Here is a 23,397-nt window from a genome sequence, read left to right on the forward strand (position 1 = left end):
AATGTCCTTTTAAAAGCAGATTTGTTACATATACCAATGACACACAAATTGCAACGTTTAATTTAATTAAGTAATGCAACGTTGTACAAAAAAATATCAAAATTATGACAGTTAAACAGTTAAAACTAACCTAACCATCCAAACCTAAAGGATGTAGGTATATTATAAATGGTTTATAGGGAGCGTATATTTGTTAAGAGTACATATTTTTCAGTTACTATTTTTGTCACTCACTTAGGGTATAATATAACTCAAATAAATAAAGTGCAGTTCAACCTATGGCATTTTCAAGCTACGGCATACAGAAACTTTAGCTTTAGAACTTCCAAGTTTTATAGAATGTAAATTTAACCCTTTTTACCCTTTCGAAAGAATGTTTGAAACCGAACCTGTGTCACGAAGGTGCCCCATGCAAATTGACGGCCGAGTGGAATTTCGATTAAACCAGAGACCATCGCAATCTAACGCCGATGTGACGCATTCTTACGGGCAAATTAAATAAAAGACAGCTACGAAAATAGTTGGCCAACTCGTGGCAGTTAAGGCGCAGTTTTATCATAAGATTCAGTCGCAATGTTTTAGAAAACCAATCAGGAATCAAAGGCAACTTTACTTTGCAAAGAGGACACTTTTGAAGTAATTTTATGTACAGTTTTATTGAAGCCAGACACACACAATAACCGTACTGAACTATGCTATGTTCTAGACAAAAATATTGAGTTGATTAAGAGATTATAACAAAATATATTGTTTTTCTCGAACTGATAATGTAATTCGATTCCTATATAGACATTAAAAATACGTTTGATTTGTATAGATAAATGCAAGCTACTATTATAGGATAAATAATGTCTATTCATGATTACAGCTAATGTTTATAACTATTTTGAGACTTGGGACATAAGATGATTTTGTGTAAAAATACTAAAAGTGAAATTTAATCCTATCTGGGTGTCTACACTGAAAAATAATCCGTCTACGTAATATTCAAAGGACTAAAACATTTATCCATCTACCTTTTTTCAGGTGTACACAATCCCACAATGCCTTTCGCAATATTAGGCAATATAGACAAGCACTGAGCCTTAGCAAATTAATGCGTAAACGGATACCTTACAAATGACCATGTTATTTAAATAGTATGTAAAAGATCTCAGTTACAAAAGCAATATATACATCATATTATTCATTCTTTCTATTTGTAACACATTGAACTGCCATTTCCGAATCAAATAAGTCACAGTAACACATTTGAATACCCTCACCGTCAATAAAACGTCATACAGTGAGACGGTTGGAAATAATTTCAAGAAAGCCTAACTCTTGCCTCGCACAAAGCTTGTATGTACGGTGTTTGGCAAATATTAATATTGTCGTATGCAACAGCATATCGTATTCCTCCGTTGTTTATTGGATGTTCTACATCATTCGCCAACCTTGCGAATCTCTTTTCCATTTCTGTTTTCACTTTCTCCCTGCTTGTTTGTCTGGTTTCGATTAGTCCAGGTGTCAAGTGCGTTACGGTATGAATAATTTCGTTTGGATTGCCATTGTTGTAAAATATTTTTTTAAATATCAACAATACTTAACGGTTTTTATACATATGTGGTAATGGTGTTTGCTTTGACGATGAACATTTTTTTTCCACGCCTGGCTATGAGAGCGTTACGAGAAACTTTGTTTAAAGGAAATAAGTTATTATTAATTGGCAACATTAAATTTAGATGTGACTTTCGTAAATAAAAAAGCATTATGGAAATGAGCGTGAACGTTTATTTTTTTTAGGTTTCTATCGAAGTAAAATCCTCCAAAAATAAACGGGCCAATTAATTTTTAGGGAAATGAAAAGAATGTTGTTTTAGTTTGAAAATACCTTATTGCACTAGCTAAATTAAGGTCAATAGTTATAAATACTCGCAATACATGATAAGAAAAATGTTCTCATCATATTTAGCATACGTGGAAGTTAACACATAACTTCCGTAACACAGTAAACACAGTAAACATTTAACGTAAAGTAAACGTTGTACACGTCAGTATCCGGATAGATATTTTATTCAGGAAGTATAAATTCGAAAGCATATTGCACGAAGGAAGTTTAAAGCTGTAAAAATCAGTTAGAGAACGAATCAGCAGCAAGAGCTACAAATTTGATTTAAGCACGTGCACTCTCCTCAACCGTGCTTCATTTTTCTTTAATGTGGTAAAATTTCAGACCGCCTCTGTTATTTCTATGTTGGATTTTTTCCACGTCATTTGTATCAATAAAATATGGGCAATTTACGTGGTTTATATTTAGTTTAATGAAGCTGATAGAATGTAGTATTTATATTTTAGTTCTTATTAACTGGATTTGTAAAAATATCAACCATTCCACTTTTACATTATAAATCGACAGATTGACATTTACTATAGATTTTGAATCTTTACCTTTTGGTCGTGACTACTTGTACACAAAACGACAGTGATATAAGTACGTATAGTTAGGTTAGTATTTTCTAGGTAATTAATTCTTTTGGACGAAGAATTATTTTTCCCGCGGCCGGGGTTCAGAATTACCTAGAGTTCTCACAAAAGTTTGGCTATTAACACATACAGTGTGGTAGAATAGGTTTATTGGTCTTTTCAACGAGACAGGGTTTTTCCCTGTACCGCTGTACTAGCCATCTTACAAGTCTATAAGTAAGACTTATGAATCATTTTTTACATTTGTTAAACGTATAAATACAATTTTGAGCTTTTAAGATATGACTATACTATAATTGGATCTGTCCATCCAGTAATTTAAAACGTGGTTGATATAAATATGTATTAAAATATTGTTTTAGAAAATTCTTCTTGTTCATGTTTATGATGCGCTAAAAAACGTAATGCCTAATAAAAATACGTTTACATAATTCTGATCACTTTTCCTTCATTTACTTCGTCTTTTTTCCACTTTATTCAGAGAGATTTTTCTTTAAACTCTAAGTGTTTCAATAAAGTGGCAAATGAATCTGAACCGTCAAATCGCAGCTCAAGGTAAGAGCTACTTAAGAATGTAACGAAAGAGGGAAGAGCGCTCTCATCACTGATTCTCTTTACGCCGGCTCCAAGACGTAACCTAATCTTAGAAAGGTGTCACTTTTCCAAGAACCTCGCGAGTTCTGACTGCTGATGTTGATTTGTACGTGGTGGAAATCACAACAATGTACCTAAGATCCACCAATCACAAAGCAGGCCAACAATCAGTCTCTTGCCCAATGACAGGGCAGTATTTAAAGAATGGGTTATCGTGTAGTTGGGTTTAAACGCTTTGTCTCCTATGTCCGCAATCGGACATGCACAGATGCAACGACGACAAAGTCATTGATTTCAACGGCTATAAATAACACGACAGCGCAGCTTTATGACTGCAATATTGACTGAATTTCTTCTGGAATACTAAACGGTTTCTTCATTTCTAACCTCGGAATATCAATGTGTACTGGTTTTCGTCCTCAAGGAGAGTAGCGGACACAAAATCGTGCTGTTTCGTCCTATTTTCTTAATTGATTTGTCTAGGTAAATAAATCATTATTGGACAACATATTGATATACAAAGAAATTTCCTTTTAAATAGTCATTGTACATCCATTTTCTACTACACTTGACTAATTTTGTGTAATTTTAAAACACATTTGAGCTTAAGTAACTTGTTTTAAGATATTGTTAGCATTTTATACTGTACAAAGAAGTTGTCGGTTACTTCTGAAGGGTCAACACGAAGGAGTTCACCCTTAACACGATCTCTGTTTAATGAAATAATGGACATGTTTACGGAAAGTCAAGACCGTCAAGGGGTGATTTTGGTGGTGGTGGGGGGGGGGGGGGTCAGAAGGGGAAGTCAACGTAAACAAGAAACGCACCTGGTCAAGACGCTTACTATGCGGCGAGCGTTTTGCATCCGGAATTTTTATACGTCCCATCAAATGCACCGGGATTGAGCAGTCCTTGGTGGGAAGCATTACGTGGATAGTGAAATATTGTTACAGCAAAGCTGCTTCAGACGGATTCCTTCACAAAGAAAGCTGAAGGAATGTTTATGAAACGCTGTCCAGCTTACAATTACTAGCCTGGAAGCGAAGTGAAATATTCTTTGTACCCGATATTGCTTTAACACGGACAAGGATTCTCTCTTTTAAACTGTAAGGAATTTGTTGATATATGAGCCTCCGAGTTTCCAACCCTGGCGCTTTGGTTTGGAACTATTTCAAGTTAAAGTTGCCGCTTTATTAATTTTAATGTTTTCTTTTACACCAGTTGTGGAATGTTTTTAGATTTATTGCTTGGTGATGCAGAGCTGGATACTATTTCTAAGTTTTTTAAAAATAAAATCAATGTTTTTTTGTAAATAAGTGTAATATATTTTTTTGTAAATTCCAACGGTATTCTTACTTAAGCAATACTTTTAAAACCATTGCTTGTGAATTAGTAATATACACATATGAGAATTTTTTTACACTAACGTTGTTGGAAAAGTTTACAAATTTTATTCAACAAAGCTTAGGTTTTACTACGAAGAGTGCTGTAAACAAAGGATAAGTCTACAAAAATTTTACACGTAAGAAAACATCAATAAAAAAAAAATATTGCGATTACCCACAAAACGTGATTATTTATCACGTTTTCCATAAACATTTTCAAGAGATCTTTAGCCTGATTCAAAAATACATAAACAATTTTAAAGTAGCTGCTGATCTACATGCTACAACACATTTTTTTAGTCCTACTCAAATTATAGGTTTTATTAAGAACTAAAACCATACGCATTGACTACACCGAAACTGAATACTACACGCCATCAATTGTCTGTGTGATCTGACCAAAGTTTTGGATTAGATTGGACAATTAAAATTACAGATGAAAGTCTTGAGTTCTATTTACTAACCAAACTATAAATTAAAAAAAAATTATCTGTCCTAGACAACCGCACTGTACCAACACAAGATAAAAGATAGTGGACAAAGATCGATCCCAGCTGTCAAAGGATAGCGTCAATGGCGACCATTTGCAATCGTAAGTGTTCCTTCTCGGGCTTTCAAGGAAATGAATAATTTACCTGGACAACTCCTCTATAAACGGACGTTGAAAGTTTAACTTTGGCTGCGCTTCTGCTTTGAGATACATCTGGATGTGCGCGGAAAGTTAAGTCTCGAATGTTCCGGTTAAATATTTATCGTCTTTAGTTTTTCTAACACAAAAGTAGATTTAGACTAATAATATTAACGCGAATATTCAGGAGTGTACTTAATATGCATGGGTGTTCCTAATTTACGTGTCAGTTCTGTTTTTTTTTTTTTCAAATAATATCTTACTTTTTCTTGGTAGCTTGACTATTTTTCATTTAGGGGCGTAGTTGGTATAATGATAAGGAGCTCAGGTCCACTTACCTGGAATATTGGGTTCAAATCCCGCTAATCACTACAGTACTGGCTTTCGGCTAAGAGATAATGGCACAAACCGAGTGTTCGGTGCCCACCTACAGCTGTGAATCAGTCTTCGCTGAAAGCAAGGATTGGTAATTCACACAAAGATTATATTTTCCCTGGGAAGTTTGTGTTTTTACCTTACGTTCTCTATTAATTAGGTTTATAATTATTGTATACGATGCTAATTTATGAATAATGGTCCCAACCTTTCACACTTTCAAATAACCAACAAAATCGTTAAAGAATGTTTCAGGTTAAAACGAAAACTTATCCCTGTATTTTTTTTTCGGTTCTCTTGAAATCTGTACACACCCACGATCGAGTATGCATGAAACTGGGAGACGCCATCTTTGATTCATAACGTTAATATGCATGGGCGATGCTTCCATGCATAACGTGTCTGTTAATTGCCCATGTCAGGGTGAACATTTAAATGAGCTTATTTACTTTGGTCTTTGCCACATTGCTGATATCCCGTAGCGCTTGCCTTCTACTTTGGTCTTTGCCACATTGCTGATATCCTATAGCGCTTGCCTTCTACTTTAGTCTTTGCCACATTGCTGATATCCTATAGCGCTTGCCTTCTACTTTGGTCTTTGCCACATTGCTGATATCCCATAGTGCTTGCCTTCAGGGAACGTCGGGTACGGTCGACTGAAACCAACACGCTAAACCAATGACTTTGCGGTTAAATTATTAATAATTAGCCTAGTTCATAAGTTATTGAGTGAAATAGTTAGTATCTTAAATTAATAGTTGCTATATTTTTAAATGTCTTTTTTTGTCTAAATTTTTGATGTCTTTGAAATTTCGCCCTTTCTTAAGATTTTAGTAGGAGGAATAAGTTTCCCAACACAATAGTCTATTATATATTGAATATATACAATTCTAGACTAAAAATTTTTATTTTCAAATGTGGCAAGAGTTCAAATGTCGAAATGAAAATGTTGCAACTTACCTTGTTAACAAATCAAGGTGTTAATGTTGTTAACACTAACACAGCTTAGTCCGTAAAATAAGAAATTATTTAGACATTTTTTAAGAATCTGAAAGTAGCGGTTAATAGTTGAAAAAATCTGACATAAACATCATTATGCAAAATCGTCAGTGTAAACTATTGTAAGAGGTAATTTTCCGTTTTTTTGCAATGGTATTTTAAACAAAAAATTTAATTAGCAATGGCACTACTCAAAAATAATATTTCAATATACATTTTTATCTAAATATTTAAATAATTGTAATACTTAATCAAATAAAAACTGTAGACAGAATTGACTCTTCAACCGCAAACAAAATAGTTTGTTACACAACATCCCATTTAAAATGAAGGGAAATGTAAAATTCAGAAGTTTCCTCAACAAATTACAGTGCCACAATTGGACAAAGGTCCACAATGAATCATTGTCGTCCGCAGCCACCGCCTTTGTCGACGTTATCATGGAGGCGTTGGCTGTGGCGAAGACAGCTGATCAAGGTGGCACGGCAATTAAAGCATTACTATTCAGAAGGCATGGCTGTAGCGAGCCACTGATAAGGACGACATGTCTTATCTATCCTCTTTCCACATCTCTATCGTCCATTGTAGTCTACGCTCCAATTAATTCTTGACCCGACTTGCCGCTGGAATTGACGTCACGTCACCCCACCTTCCACAGCCTTTTACATTTCGTTTCTGGTTTGTATAATGCATTTTGGTCAATTGTTGTATCTACATTCGAAAATGCGGTTTTATACATTGCACGCGTTGTTTAAAATTTTTTCACTTTTTAGTTTTTAATTACAATATCAAGGCCATTTAACGTTACCGGGCTTGACTTTAACACAATTCTAAGAAATCATAATGTACAACTTTATAAAATCAAACGAAAAAAGACATAAAATCATGTCAGATCTTGGGAATTAATTCTTAAGCCAATAAATAAACAAACTAATATGGGCAACACAAAATAATAAATGTCCACTTAAATTACCGAAAGTTTAAATAAATTGACTTGTTTATTATTTTTATTTTTGACCTAACCACAAATATAAGTTTAAACCACGATTCAATAGAATAAAATGCTCATATAACTTAGAAAGAGTATATTGTAATACAATTTTTCAGACAGTAACTTCTGTTTTGAAAAATTCGCAAATATAATAGATTAATGCTCTAAATCATTCCACAATAAAATTTACATCTTTGTAGAGTCAAATATTGTTGATAGAAATTACTTCTTTTCAGGTCTATATTGAGTTTTATAGAGGAGGAATTTTACAGACTGCAGCATCAGGTGCAGGAATACTTTCAGCGTCTGCTAGCGCGGTTATATTACAGTTCTTTCGTCCAATATCCTCCCTGAAATTTATTCAATGCAATTCGAATGCAACATGGTTGCAGTTTATTAGTGTATTTGGAATAAAATGAAAATCAAGCGAAAATAATGTACAAATACTGTACAATCCTTTCATTACTTTTGTTGCCGTTAGGTTGAGCAACATTAAACACAAAAGCAACATTAACTTATTAAGTGGAATCATTGTGAAATATTCAATTGATAAATAATTTTAAACGAAAACGTTGAATGGGCTAAAAACTAATAATAAAGGAGTGGACCCAAAAAGTCTCTAAAACAATATCTTAAAACTACTCTTTAACCAACAATTTTTTTTATAGAACCTATAGTTTCAAACGTATGTGATACTGCTCAAATCTTACAAATTTATCACAATATTGAGATGTAAATAAATTAATAGTCTTAGACAAAAAAGTAAAATTGAATAATACTAAAAAAAAGTCAAGACCACCAGTGATTATGTGATTGAATTCTATCAACACGAATATTATTCCTGTTTCAATAATTGAGTAGGGTACGTGTAACTTTGCGAAGAGCGCTGGAGCTGGCGGTGCGAAGGTTAGCAATATCGGGGACATAACGAATGCCTCATGAAAAAATACATGAGGGTTGTGACTCCATCGGACCGCCCGGTTCTGATGGCTTTGATTATCCACGTCGTATTTAATCCATTCTGTGTTTTACAACAGTAATGTTAGAAATGTCCAGGACTAGATATGCAAATTTGGGTGTAAAAATGTCAAATTCTCTAACTGAGAAATTAATATTTTGAATGATTCGGATATTAAGTTAGTTCATTTTGTCCTACTTTGTGATCGGTGTTAAAAACTATTTTTACATTACACTATAAATATTATTGTGCAATAAAAATCAAAGGTGTATTTTGGTGTTTTTTGGGAGTTGATTTTCGTGGTTTATGCTATATTGAGCAAAGTTTGGTCACCATTAGCAATACCATTCGCCAAACATTGATCAATTAATGAAAAAAAAAAAATTCACAACTATTCACCATAAAAAAATCACTATCAAAACTATCTTCACTGTTTTTGAACTTACCAAACCACAAAAAAATTTAATAATTATTCATTTTTTTACTGACTTCTAAAAAATATAAATATTATTTTATAAATTTAAACTAGAGGCAATACAATAATCAATACTGGTAATAACTGTTTAAACTGTGTCTAAAAAATCAACAATTTGATTCTGTAGTGAAAATGGTTTCACAAATACCCATAAAACTACAGACCACCCCATTTCAATTACGTAAAACCCGTCTACATAATTTAAAAATAATAAAAACAACTGCTTGATCGTAAAATAGCACTAATGAAACAAACATAATTACTATTCATCGCGCCTAACAGCGCAGTAAAAGGCCAACGCAGTACTTGAAGCTCTAAACACATTTCAGGATTAAAATTTTTACTCGAGCAGACATCTCAGAGGCGCCACTTCAATTAGACGGATTGGGATAAAATTGCAAAGTGGAATAAACCGGGAAGCAGGGATGTCAAATGGTTATGACCAGTGGTAAACCTTAACACTATCCCTTGGGAACAGGGAAGGATGAAGGTAAACAAGGATGGAAGTATTGGAAACAGTATAGTATTGAGGTAGGAGATAAGCCTGGATGTTGGGAAGACAAAACTCTTTTCTCGGGTTTGTTGTCGTTAGTTAACACACCGACATTGTTGGTTCACTTAGTAAAAGTATTAAGTTATTGCAATTAAGGCTATTTTTATAATTTTTTTAATGCCGTAAGACCACTTCCTAAAGCAGAGGAAAAGATTTAAGGTAATTTAATAGTAAATTTATTAGTATAATGTCTTTAAATATCTGATAACATTTTATTGTATTTTGTCTACTTGTGTATAGTTTACTTGTCCAATCCAGTAATTTATTACTTTATACAGTCTAACCTTATTATTATGTTTCGATGTAGCAAAAAAATACATTCATATTGTGGTTGGATTCTTAATCATCCTCGAAAAAAATGATTTGTAAAGATCATCTTTAAGTTAATTTTATTATTGTAAGTTTAATGCCATTGTATATTATACTATTTTGACGTAACCAATACATGTAAATATGTCTATAATTGGTTCAATTAACAAGTTTATGAGTTATTGAGTTACAGCTGTTTAATGTCTTTAAATGTCTGATAACATTTGATTGTGTTTTTCTTCTATTGTAGAGTATTTTGTCCAACCCAGTAGATAAGTAAAATCACAAAAGTGTTTTAAAATAAGTTAAATCATATAATTTGCTCCATGCCGAAGTCAGGAGTGCTTAAGGCCAGCAAAACATCCCTAACTATACGGAATAACTAGCATGTTACTGTATCTCAATTAGCCAATAATCAGTGTCAAAACATCAGCACTCATCCACAAGTAAATAATCACAGTGCAAAAATAAACGCAAATAACCCGGTCGCCCTTACAACAGAATCTCACTTCAGTCAAGCACAGGAATCCTCGAAGAATGGGAATTCCAACTCTTGAGAAGGAAAGGGGGAAAAAGGTAGAACAGAAAGTTTTAAAAATTGGCGAGACGACTTAATCCAGAGCACGATAAAACTCAACTTTGTAGTTTTAATTAAAGGGAGACGTGACCATGGGATGGGAGGCTCCTCCACCTTTACTGCATCGTAAATTGTACTTTTGCTAAGAATTCCGCGATTATTTCCGTTTTACTGCACAGCGACATTGTTTAACAAGCCTTGCTTTCTTATCAGCCATTGGGGTCTGCGTTCTGTTGTTTTAGATCCTTCCATTTGTGTTTTAAATTGAATTGTAAACGCGGTTGTGTTAGTTGGATTTTTTGCGGTTAATGGGTAACGTTAACAGTAAAAGTGATTACATTATATTTAGATGTTTAGTGAAATGTAATTATTACTTTTGTATTTTTTATGTAACTCAGCTGTCCTAATAAATTCGACTTTTAAATGCCTCACAATCAGTTAGCCATGGTCAATAGAAACCTCTTTTATAATTTAAACAATATTGTACACTGATTTCAACTCAAAAGCAACAAAATCATTGTCATGGTTAATAGTCAAGGCTACTACAATAACAATAATGTTCCCATCTTAATTCGTTCTACCTGTAAACCAGGTACAATTTTACGTAAAACATAGTAGCGTGTTATAATAATAATACGAGAGATATTGTTTATATTATCTCTGTTACCATAAAATCGTCACGGGAGTCTAAGTGGGGGGATTAATGATAAAAAAACGGTAAAAATACGGCTTGAGGAAATCGTTTGGTGCGCTCTGTATGCAAAACAAAATTATAAAGCCCTTTGAGCCCAGGGTTGTGTGTGGGGGGAGGTGGTCTGCATACGAATGTTATACTAATCCACAGTTAGCATACATCCGTGCGATCGGGATGTGCTTGCATGGCGGGGCTACATGTTTCCGAAAACAGTTTCATGGGAAAATAAGATAAAAACCAAGATGAAAATTTCTAGTTTTGAATTGATCAGAGTATGCACAATAGTTATATTTTGTAAACTAGTTTTAATGTTTTAATGTTGTCACGTTAAATATGGTACATAAATAAGTATTGTTGTGTATTTTGTTTTATTTTTAAATAAAACAGTGTGAGATGATAAATTATTCAGAGCTTAATGTGTTCAGATAAATTGTGCTAAAATTACTGTGGGGAAACCTTAACAAATCTTGTTAAACATTTATATCAACTATAATATGTAATAGTCGTATATGCTGGGGAGCGAGCTGGTCTAGTGGTTAGAGCGTGGGACTTCGGTCCCTGATGTCCCGGGTTCAAATCTTGCCAAATCACCAATGGATTTTATCTGAGTGATAATGCAGCTACAACTAGGTCTAGCCTGAAGTAGTGTTAAATACAATCCCGGGCTCGTGCCTAGCGTCTTAGGGGGAAAAAATATGTAAATGTGGATTTAAATTTGTCCGTACCACCTATAGCAAGTATTTAGATCCATTAATCTCTTCGCAATCTACAGTAGTCATTTGCTGTGTGCAATGCTAAAAACATATTTAGCTTGAATTTTCATAAGTCGTACACATAAATATAATTTTAGTAACCTCTTCGGAGATCACTAACAAAACAGACTGGAACAAGATATTCCTTACGTTTACACAATGTTGAAAATAGTTTTTCCACATAAAATTGTATTTAGTAAAACCTCCTTGGATGACTAATGGAGGTGTGGTTGGTGGGGGGGGGGGGGGATAAAGGGAGCCCTTCACTCTCAAGAGCCATCGGGGCAGTTTAGTTTTATCAACATCCCCCCCCCCAGCCCTTATCACGTCCATTATATGCTCGGTTTCCCACCAGAAATCGACCTTTTTGCGTCTGAGGGATCCCAGATGTCTGTACTCGACTGGTTAATTGTTCCACAAGATGTTAAAACGCTGGAAGAATACTGGACACAACAAGCCATTAACGCCCGTTACTATCGTAAACTTATAATTAAGTATGTGATTTTATAAAACTGGTAAAAGCGATGGTGAAATGTTATTCGTCTAAGTAATTCACAGTTCCAAATCTAAAAGACAACGCTGTAAACGATACCATGCAAGTCAATTTTAATTTGTAAAAGTTCATTACATGAAGTTAATACAGTGTGTTGTAATGTATAACTTCCATCACTTTATATGTTAAATAGTTTTCTTTACTTTACTGTTTGGACCATAATAAAATCATACCTTATCAAAAAATCATTAAAGTTTATACTGTTAAATTGAGGTTAGGACGCCAGATTAACATTTGTCTTTATTTGTATATATTTTATTCGTCAAACCTTTCCAATTAAATGCTAGACAATTTTTGTCGAAATAGGTGCAGGGATCTCAATTAAATTTTTCGTTGATTTAAAAATCTGATAAAAACAAAATAAGAACTATTTAGTGCGAATTGGTTAACTGATTTTACTGTACAATACTGGTCCTCGGTAGAAGTCAATGAAAATAGCGTTGGAAAGAGAAACGAGCTTAAAGCATTTAATCCCTCTTGAAATAAACATTTGTGACAAATATTCGTGTGACAAAACATCTTAAGACTGTCAGCTGTTTTACTTGAATATGCAACAATATTTAATACAGTACGTGATGAACGAGCTGGAACTATTGTAATATTGTCCGTATTTGATGCTGTCTAAGTTTGATGCCGTATTTGAGTGGCTTATTAGGTTTTGCTAATAAATAAAAATATTTAGATTTTCTTATCCGTATTTTTTATTTTGGCTATTTCAATTAACGAATAAAATGTCGAGATGAATACAAATCTAACTGCTTCCAAACAACATTTTAAAAATCGGATTGCAAAAATCTGGCCACAGTCTACAATCCCCCGGGGTGTGATGGCCCTGGTTTTGGTGGGAGGGGGGAGGGGGAGGATCGGTGAAGAACATGATTACGTTGTCGTGTGGTAAAATATGGGCAGGCCACCGATGAATGATAATAGCAGCCATATTTACATAAGGGCGACAGCAGAAATACTGTTTCCCCACAGAATATCGGCCCGCCTCGCAAGATGGATACACGTTTTTTGCAAACTCTCCGCTTCTAAAAAACCCAATTTTATCGGTGCCATTTTTGCTCACAAATATAAATATGAATTTGGTGTGATAGAAAACACTTATTGTGAAAAAAATTAATTATGGTTAAAGGAGTTCAGTATTTGGTATCCGCATTAATGTTTTGTGTATTTTAGGATACGGTTCTCTTTGCAAGAAATTATCTCCTTTGTATCTTATCTCTCTGGATATATAAAATACATTGTCACATTAAAACGTTTGTTGTGTTAAGGAATAAACCTATATTATGTTGACCTAAGGTTTTTAAACATATGTTTGCCACTTCGTAAACTGAGTAATTAGGTCGGGTATTGCAATGAAGTGAAAAAATGATTGAAAATATCCTAACGCTTCTTAAAATTATAATTAGCATAAATTTCAATACTAAATCAACTTTTCTAACATACGCAACAAAATAATGTAAAATAATTAACTTAATTGTATTTAATGAATGGAGTTTCTTTACTTTTGGTTCTAATAAAAATTTTACAGCTATGTAGTACCTTTGACTATTAAACAACCGAACCTCAGTATCCAATAGTCAATGGTGGTACCAGATTGATGAATAACCCTTCTACAAAAATATCTAACCTATGAATAATTTGTTGCAGGTATGACGAGTCCAATTGTTAGAGAAAGACTTTTATAAGTAAGTAATCAATAAAACAAAAAGGTTTTAATTTATTTTAACCACAATTTTCACAACAAAACGATCTGCAAATCTCTGTCAACATCAAAGCCCCAGACTAGAGGAACCACAACAGCTGTTTTGTATTGTTTACAAGGTCGTTCACAGTCAATCCAGGCTTTGTTGATTGCACATTATCAGCTGTGGAATCGCTTCATTAAATTACTCTTCAGAGGGATTGTTACTCTAATTAAACGTTACGATTGGAATGTTCTGTCGGCTTCTCAGCTCCCTGCTGTAAAACTCAATTGCTTTCTTTCTTAGATTGATTATTCAATAAGATTCACCATTTTTAATATTGCATTTGTTGTAAAACGTGTTTTTTTTTCTAAATCACTTACAGGTTGTATGTGTATTTAAAGGTTTAAGACCTTTTATTTCGAAGAATCTTCGTCTGTGTACTGTAGAGAATTTAAAAAAGGATATCTGTAGTAAATGCACCAAAAAGTTTGTATATTATATCTTAAAATATTAATTACAGTATCAAATACACGCGCTCTAATTACTAAACGACCTGTTATATATTTTACAATTCATTAAGCTTTATACTAATCTTCCCCCAAGTATACCTGCCTACTCTTTAATCCATGGGATGACTAGCATTCAATATAATTCCCCACGAAACTTGGAAAAGTTGCAAATTCTGAAGAAAATATTGTTATTTCTAGTGGATAAATGTTTTTAATATTGATAACGTTCTATTTTACGATATTTCATCTTGTAACTTCCCGCTAAAAATGTTGGTTTCAGCTGTAGTAACGATTCTAAATACGGGGGCTGTCCTAAGAATTATTGACAAGTCCACGTGTAAGAGAAAATCTTCAGTTGTTGACACTTTAGTGCCAGACTCATGTTTCCAATCTTGTCTGATAGAAACTACTTTGTTGTAATTCCTATTTTTACTTGATCATGTATCTCCCGCCCAGTTCCACAAGTAGCTTCTGATCGAATGCTTATTTTTGGATGTGAGATTTCATCATGTCTCTATTTTTAAATTACTAGTAAGGGTTTTAATTAACTTGAATGTTCTAAAGTGCAATGTTAACGAATGCTGTTTAATTAATGTATAGGATATTTTGAATCGTTTACTTCTACGTACAACAAAGAGTTACGTTACGAATATGCTCTTAATTCAATATTATCACCCTACTGAAGTACAATTTGTTACTTTTTAAAATTTGTACGGTACCAACGATATACACTTTCATTGGCCAATTCTTTACTTGCTGATTTGTAAGGATTCTAAAAACAATTTTCGTTCTTCTCTCTCTAGTTAACCATAAAATTTCACCTCCTTTAGTGAGGGTTGTAGACATAATGTTAACATTTCAAACCTTTCAAAAGGTTTTTTTTCCATTCCCACCCAGATTTACGTAGACGTTTGCAAAAACGTTTTCAACACAGGTTTAATGTTCACCTATTTATTTAATATATAAGTACATACTTCAGCACTCATACTAGTGTGGCCAAACGAAATCAAAAATATATCAAATACTTCTTTGAACGTTGGTGGTCTTGTCAATATTAATGCCAACTATCGATTAAATCATAAAGTTTTTTCGAGTTTTGGCGTCAACTAATGATCAGTACCACAAAATGGTATGTGAACAAGCCTTCACATCAAGTGTGGGGGGGGGGAGGGGGGAGAGTTACCCCCCGCTTTGAGGAATAATTAATCATCCATGCGCTGTTAATTTGAAGTTGATTGTGTCACTTAATTGATGCACAATAAAAACATGAGTAAGCATCAAGCACACCTGCGAAACTACTCACTACATTGTGCTGAGTAGAACGTGTGTAACGGTAGTGTGTATATTCTCTCACAAATTAATCCACACAGATTAGTCCATGAGACATTCACCATTTTAATAGTTTTATATATTTTTACCAGTGTTCATAATTATAAGTTTATGTCAAGTGTCCCATATTTAACGACAAGATGAATCACATATTACAAATTGCTTTTTTGGTTTTTAGATGTCAGAATTTAAATAAGGGAAAATACTTTTTCATGTAGCTTATTTTCTAAATCTTGTCCTTTGCGATTTTGATAAAGACAGGACAGTAAAACAATCAATCAATTGATTTTATGTTCTAGTTTAGAATAAAAACTTATTCTAAAGTCTTATTCGTGCAGGTTTTGTAAACCTAATCTCATAAAGCTACGCAGTAAAATCTTTGTAATTCTCAAGATAAACAAAGTCAGTAACATTATCCGACTGTCTCGTCGGATGCTGATTCGTGTAATTGACACAATATTACATTATTGCTTTGATGTTCTTATCACTTCTTGTTCATGTACGTCATCCTTGTGTAAAGTGAAATTAATTTTAAAGTAATCAATTGTGATTTAACTGTATTAGCCTTAATATTGAAAACTCTTACAATAATTTTAGTACATTCAAACTATGCAACTTCCTAGTAAGGCTTACGCGAATATATCGAAATACAGCGGTTACAGATTCAAATCACTATAAGGTGTTGAATAGTTTTGTAAAGTTAAAATCAACCACACAGATTCTTATGACGATCCACGTTTTATGAATGCACTTCACATTATCTTTATCACCAGCTAAAGATGCCAGCTTCACTATACTTGGTACTTTCAATGACAACAAAGTACGCATTCCACCAACAATACCTTCTACGCATCTCTGCATAGATACCACGTTAAATTACTTCGAAAGCATTGTGTCTACTGCATAATGCTTTCTGCTTTGTGCCTTTCTAAAAAAGCAGGTATTGCTGATTAGTTATATGATAACACGAATAAGTGATTTGTAGCAATGTATAAAATTAAAACATTTCAGTTATTACATGTATATACTGATTCAATTAATGTTTTTGTTCAATCACACAGAAGGTGTAGATTGGTAACGTCGAATTCTTATTCCTGTGTGCACCTCTCGTTGCTGCCAAGGTATAAGAATAAATCAATAAAAACATTGTGGTCCTCACAGAAAGATTCAGTTCAGTTTAGATCTAAAGCTATTTTACCGATCAGTTATTAGGAATCAATAAGTGAAAATCCATAGTTTTATTTTATTTATTTTATCGTGTTCCTCTCAATACATTCAAATATATTGAAGTAAAAGGATTAAGAAATCAAGTGTACACACACGCTTACCACAGTTAACGAATTACAGCGTGTAGCATGTTTAATTTCCATCCATCAGGAATTGTATGGGTACCGCTCAAATATTATTTATTTTTGCACCCCTCATTGTATTCAAGGCTGGTAAAGTACGAGTGAAAGATCAAATGTAGCAGATGACACATTCAAAACTAAAATTCTTGCTTATACATGTATTCTTAGAATTTACTGCTTACTTTATGTTCACGTGCATCTCTTGTTGAATTCCAAGCTGGCTGGCTGTATGCAAGAATGAAGAAATCAAACGTAGCGGTGCACAATTAACCTGGCGCTTTCTATCGTGTAAATCAGCGCATTATCGCCGATGGATGATAACACATGCGCGGACCGTAGACAATTCCCACGGTTGACCGGACAATACTGCGCGGCCCCTGATAATATCAGCTGCGCGTTGTGAAATTGCAGATAAGACCGACCAAGAGGTCACCGGCCAGTTGGTGCAGGAATTCCGGAGTTCAGCCTGTCGTTAAATTTAGGGGAGAGACAGATTCGTCCGTTGCGGGACGGTCCCGCACCGCGCTGGTGTGAAAGAGAGCTTAACAATTTTAATTGTAGGAAGTTTGATGTAAATGTGTAATTTAAACGTGTACAGTTGATGTTAAAATTAAGTTCAAGTATTTTGTAAATAATTTAGGGTAAATTTAGCTCTTTAGCAATCCATTGTGGGAGCATTTAGATAAATTACTTCTACATTGTAGTAGACTGGTGTAATACGTGTGGTTTCCAAAATCTTTTTAAACTCGAGTTTAATACAAGTATCGTAAGCTACATACCGTATTGATGATAGCAGTATAACCTATATTATACTTACTATGTCTACAAAATATTGCAATTCAGTATAAGTATATTTTAGTGAGATAGGTATAACTACCTAACCCCAGTTTATACAAAGAATTCGTTTTAATATTTACAGAATGTCAGAAGAAAAATGGACTTTTTATAAGTAACGTAAGATAACTATTTTCCTCATGTATTAACAATAGAATGAATGCAAATCCATAAAACTTAAGATAGAATAAGAAAACTGTTTCCAAAATTTTAGTAAGTTACCAATCTTTCTCCTAGAACACCTTTCAACATATAGGATGAATTTTTACAAATTACAAGATAGGATTTAAGTTTTAAAAAATATTAACTACTATAAGATAAATAAAAAATGAATATATTTTCCCACTACATTACAAACGCTGATGTATAAACAAAATAAATTAATTAGCAAAACTAGAGAATCCTCATTCACACAGTCGATACCGGAAACTTCCCACACGATGACCTTTACTAATTTACTCGCTCGTGCATCACAACAGTGTAGGCCCGTTCCCGCGCATGTTATGAAATGCGGTGCTTTTGGCGGGACCGGCGCGCGCATGCCCGGGGCGCGGAGTGGAATGCGCCGGCGCGCGTGTATGCGTTCATTCACCTGTATCTGTTTACGCTTCATTCATACCCAGTCGACCTTGACCGCGAACTTGGCCGCTATCACCGCCTCTTATCAGTGACCACACGCCGCGCCATGTTGATTTATCCGTACGGAGTTTCTACTACGAAGTAGTTTGATAATGTTATCTCAATTTGGACGACATTTTATTATTGTTTCGGGAAAGCTATAGCTGATATTATTGTTAGTATTAGTGTTGTTGTTTTAACAGCTGTTTACAGTGTTTTATTTTATTGTTGTTAAAGAATAATTTTTAACGACTTTACTTAAAAAATTGATTATAATTATCCTTTTTTACAAATTATATACAGTAGGTCTACTGTTTTTTTTATTAAGTACTAATTAACAAACAAATTCTTTACTGCAAACAAATCAAATCTGAACAGTTTTTTAATAACCTAAATATCCCAATTTAATGTTTATAATAGATCCAGATTTTCCCATATCATATAAAACCCCTAGTTGTATAGTAAAAAAAGTCTTTCGAAATGAATGCCTCTATGTTTGTTTAACTTTATAAAGGAAGCTGAGCTAAATTATGCTATATTTTCCCAGGTTAGTGACCAAGGTTGTCTTTTAGATATGGAACTGAAACCTGTTATGAAAGCAGTTCTGTTTACCAAACGTCTATAAGTTTTGAATATATTAGAGAACTTTCGAGTTTTAGCCAAGGGAGCAGTATTTGCATGTATTTTAAAATAACTTATTTTATAATTTTTTAACAGACAGTATTTTTGTTTCTGAAAGTTGATACTTGTGATACACTAGGGAAGCAAAATAAAAACCGATAATTTAAATCACTAGATACAAAGTAGTACAGAGGGCAAATAAGTTTCGCTAATCTAAAATATCCCCATCATACTCTAAAGTACTTACAAAATTCAAACAAACATCGTTAAACACTTATGAAGTACTCTCCGCCTCGTTGTGCAATTTTATAAAAGCCTGTGCTAAATAAAGCTATAGTCTGTCGAGGAGGGGAAGGCAGTTGTGGTGACCCAGATAACAAAGTGCTGTTACGGTAGCCGTAAAGTACAGGTTGTTTACGTGTGGCTCTAACAGAAGCACTACATAACATGGGCAGCTTGAGTAGGAATGCTAGATACGATGGGTCTGTAGTACCAAGTACGGCCTTACGTCTTGGGCAACATGTCCGTGTAAAGGTGGATAGAATTACGTTACGGTTTCACAACTGAAATGGATGGGGTTTAAAGTTTTAGTTTTTATTTTTTTCAAAATAAGGTTATTCCATATTAATAGTCTATAAGCAGCACATGTACTTGCTTACATTATCAAAATTGTTTCTACACAAAACCATGGTACATCTGACTGAAATAAATGTAATAACTACTTGATAAGCTATTTTTGAAATTTTATTTGTTCATATTTTTTGTGAGCTTCTATTCCTTGTCTGTTATTGAGTTTAACAATATTACATAGCTCCACGTGCTCTTTGTACAGTACTCGCCTCGTGTGTGAGCTCTTTTGCATTCTCTTTACTGACAGTAGCTGTTAACAGACTTGCTCTCAGAGAAAAACGGCATGTTATCTTATGGACGATTAATTTCAACTATGATTAAAAAGAATTGGTTTGATAACCATATCAAAACCATATCTAATGCAATATGTGAAACACAGCACATTCAAAGTAAATGTTATTGCACAGCTTTAATAATACGAATAGACTGAAACATATCTTGCTATCTCAAAATCACTCTGGTTAAATGTTTAGTTTTAAAATAGTAACGGACTGTCTAAGTTTGTTTCCGGGTACAGTATCCATTAATGTTGACGCATCCTACTTGAACTAATTATTTTTTATGATGCGAATAAAGAATATTTTCAGAACACACCAAAATCACCGCTATGAACTTCACATTGATAATGTGAAAATGAATCACATCAACATTATCAATATTAACTAAAAAAAAAAATATACATCATAACCTACAGTTTTTTTTGTGTTTGAGGGTATATGTTTTGTTTTTTTTATTTTGTTTCCTTTTGTCACAAAAGGACGAATTTTATAAGTCGTCGTTTCTTTATTTTTTGTGGAAACGTTTTTACTTTCTGTACGTTAGTTAGCGTACGTGATTTAGGTGTTGACTTAGTCGTTATTGAAAACCAAACAAAATTTAATCACATTTCTAATGTAAATCTGTTTGTAGTTCAACACCACTAACATTACGCAGATAGTACATTATTACATACATTACATTATTAGTACATTATTAGATTATTACATAGATAGTAACCCCTAGAAATTCAAGTGAGGAGAGGTCCTAAATGAGTAGTGTGACTCGAGATCCTAAACTCTGTAAATGAGTTGTACAGTGTAGAATTGTTATTTCCAAGCATTACTTGGTTTGTTAGCTTGACTCTATAATCCAGTTAAAAGTCGATTATGTTTTATAACAACAGAACCGATGTATTATGTATATAAATTAGCAAATATATATATTTTAATTAGATTCTTAAGAATTGACACTGACCACATACGGTACATATGAATAATGTTGGGAAGAAGAATAAGCTTTGAAAAATGTTTTTTAGTCGGTTTCCATATATTTCAGTTGGGATTCTGTTCAATGATCTGTCTTAGCTCCTTTTTCCGGCAGATGTTTCCTGGAATAGTTTAGTTTATTCCAGTGCATATTTTTTAAAAGTTATAACTAGACAAAGCTTCATAAATGTATGTTTAACTCATTTTCTGAAATAACATTGAATTTGCGCTTTATTTCCCAATACTATTCATAATATTCATTAATGGGGGGGGGGGTCTTATGCTTATGTAATATGTCATGAGTTTACCAAATTACGTTAAACAAATACAATTAGTAGAATACCAAACCTATCTGATAGGATTTGACGCATAGTAACAAAAATTATATTTATTTTTGTGTTTCTTTTCTGTGATATAAGCAACTATATAAGCTTTTTCGAAGGGAATGTTATAGAGTCATCTACTTTATCCAAACCTAATATAAGTTTACAATTGCCTTTTAAAGATTTCGCCTACGCCCGCTCCCAGTAAGACCCACAACATGGTACACAGCGTTGGGCGCGTTGCGTGCCGGAGTTGAAGGAATCGCCGCTCTACGTTAAGTGATGTATGAGACTAATTTGGAGCAGCAATTTGGCCCTGTTTATTGGTTCCTCTGTAAATATCTGTGATGGAAAGCTGCTGTTGAGCTGCTAATTGAATTTTCGCGAAAAGATATAGTGAGAAAACAGAACCTTGGGAAGTAACCACTTAAACAAATTGATTACTTAAATTGTACTTTGGTAACGAATTTAAAAAACTTCCCATCTTGTAAAACAGTTGAATTCTAAAATATCCGATTAATTTTCTTTTTTCCTTTGACAATTTTGTATATCAGTGTATTTTGAATAGTTTCTTAATAGAGTTGTTAAATGCAATCTGTAAGGTACTGTAGTTGTTTTATCTAAACAAACTGGCAGCGTTCCCTCTGGCTTATTGTCTTCATCTACTTGCATCTAAGATCTAAATATGTTGTAACTCGTGAGATATGTCATGATCTGACGGATTAAATTTTACTTGACATAGTTTTAGAAACTTTATACAATCACGTGCCAAATATACAAAATAAGAAGGATCTCAAGAAATATCTTACAAATAGACATCTTTATACTTGTCATCGATCAACATGAACCTTATCCATGGCAAAAACCAGTCAAATGAATTTTAAATACTGTTAATATTTATGTTCCTTTTGACATTACACACTAGGTTTGGATCATTTAAAGATATCTCTGATCATTTTAAACCTCTGACTAATTAATAATTTGTATTCAAGAAAACTGACGAACGTAATGCTTTTAAAATTAATTTCAAAAATGTAAATTCAAAAATTAATATAAACTTTTCACGGTTAATTTTTATTTCTATCATCTCCGTGTCGCTGTCCGTGGCGACAATTATATTTCAACAATGTAAACTAAGTAATTTTAAGTTATCCGGCTACTGTTTTCTAATGTTTTCAAAACTCACCTTCAGCTGCAATTTTCCATTCTGAAACCGAAACTTGTAATTTTTATTTTCCAATAACTGTAAAATTAATTTAGTTACAGTCTAATCCTCAGGACAGTTAAAAATATACTTAACACGCTTAGCACATGTATTCACGTTAATTTATATATTTTTTTTTAGGTTTATTCCATTGTCTGTGCTTCAGCTAATATAATGTGTGGCTAGATGTTACCAGCCAGTGAAGCCGACCGAACGGCTCCGTTGTCAAATATACGTAAAAAAAGAACACAACTAAAAACCACTTAAATAAAAACTTGGCCACACTTCCATATCTGTTGGCACAAACAACCGAATGAGTAATATTGTTTAGTTCGATATATCGTTTGGTTAGTTAAATTATGTTAAACATACCTACCTAACCAACGAATAATCGATATATCGATCGATATTTTCATTCGGTTGTTTGTGCCAACAGATATGGAAGTTCCCTTCCCTAACTCCACCTAACAACCAGTAACTCCTCGCGTTTAATCGTGTTTCCCGGGAAGGCGGAAATGCTGTGAGAAATTGGCATTTTATTCAAACTCCCTCTAAAGCGCCGGGTAGTGATGAAGTGTTGAATAAAGCAGCACTTCGGTGCTCCTGTGGGGGCTGTCAGGCTAATGAGCGTGGCAAAAATTGCGTCTAGACAAGAAAAATGTGCTCGTAGACTACGCGGACTTCCCTAGGGCGTGCTGGGGACGGAGGACGAGCGCTGAGAAATTAGAAAAGAATC

At 33.6% G+C, this 23,397-nt stretch overlaps 1 protein-coding gene across 1 annotated transcript in view; it reads left to right on the forward strand.

Moving 5' to 3' along the window:
- The window catches only part of LOC128993875 (Krueppel-like factor 6), a 488,263-nt gene that overhangs the window by 302,270 nt on the left and 162,596 nt on the right, over window positions 1-23,397 (forward strand). The window lies entirely within an intron of this gene.

The sequence above is a fragment of the Macrosteles quadrilineatus genome, unplaced genomic scaffold, assembly GCF_028750875.1.
Source record: "Macrosteles quadrilineatus isolate MER2022 unplaced genomic scaffold, UCM_ALF_1.0 Scaffold_5__1_contigs__length_97177068, whole genome shotgun sequence".
Lineage (NCBI taxonomy): Eukaryota > Metazoa > Arthropoda > Insecta > Hemiptera > Cicadellidae > Macrosteles > Macrosteles quadrilineatus.